Source organism: Epinephelus moara, chromosome 6 (genome assembly GCF_006386435.1).
Source record: "Epinephelus moara isolate mb chromosome 6, YSFRI_EMoa_1.0, whole genome shotgun sequence".
Taxonomy (NCBI): Eukaryota; Metazoa; Chordata; class Actinopteri; order Perciformes; family Serranidae; genus Epinephelus; species Epinephelus moara.
Window position 1 is genome coordinate 4,547,253 of NC_065511.1, and position 989 is coordinate 4,548,241.

A 989-nucleotide genomic window follows, 5' to 3' on the forward strand; every position below is an offset into this window, starting at 1 on the left:
AGGCTAACGGCTAACATGCTAACTATTATTTCTATGTCACTAGTGACTTGAAACAAATTTAGGACGATAGGAGACGGGTTGAAATAAACCGAAATTTCCCTTTAACTGTAATTTTGGTCAAATCCAACCATGGTGGAAATGTGGATAAAGGAGAACAAATAAACCACATGGTGCAATAACAAGATTTTCTGGTCCAAGTAAGAATATTTTGGTGCCTGTAACTTTAAAAGTCAAATGCACTCATGCATGTACACAGAAGAAAAGTATTTCTAGCTCTGAAGCCTGCTTTAATACCCACTGCAACGTAGATCCGATGTGATGTCAGTGATCTGCTCACTCTTTTCTTTATGCTGCTGCTGTTTGTCGTGTCTCATAAGCTTCATCTCCACCCTGCATCCATCTGTAGGCTCAGAGTCCACAGTAACACATTGTCTACAAAGGCTGTGTAGTGAAATTAATGCAAAAGCAGCAGCTTCCGTCTTATGTCAGTGACACACCACGTGTCACCACAGCCATTGACAAAGCTCACAAACACATCCACTGTTGTTAAAAAAAACATTTCAAGCTTAAAAAGACCAACCACATTGCTGTTATGTGCTAAAGTGTGAGTGAAGCTGTTACACAGCAGGTGTAAACAGCTGTATTGACAAACATACAAGCGTATCTGTTCTGTCAAATGCATGCAAGGCAGACGAATGAGTAACACAGCTGAAATGTGTCCTCTGTAGACAGCTCAAGTTCCCCTGCTGAGAGGTGTCACTCCTCAGTCTCTGCTGTGCTGAGCCTGGTGTCTTCTTAGTGACAAGGAGAGATGTACTGTATGCCTCGAGTGCATTTATCTCTATTGATAGTCTGCATTCAAATGGAAAACTAATGCTTATTCTGCTAGCACACTGATACAGCTGTCCATAGAATAGTGTGGCTCAATGCTGCAGTATTTGTCTGATCTATTAGCAAAACGCTGTGTAAATATATATCTATATATATAT

At 40.5% G+C, this 989-nt stretch overlaps 1 protein-coding gene across 1 annotated transcript in view; it reads left to right on the plus strand.

Moving 5' to 3' along the window:
• The window catches only part of hace1 (HECT domain and ankyrin repeat containing E3 ubiquitin protein ligase 1), a 55,496-nt gene that overhangs the window by 30,006 nt on the left and 24,501 nt on the right, over nucleotides 1-989 (plus strand). The window lies entirely within an intron of this gene.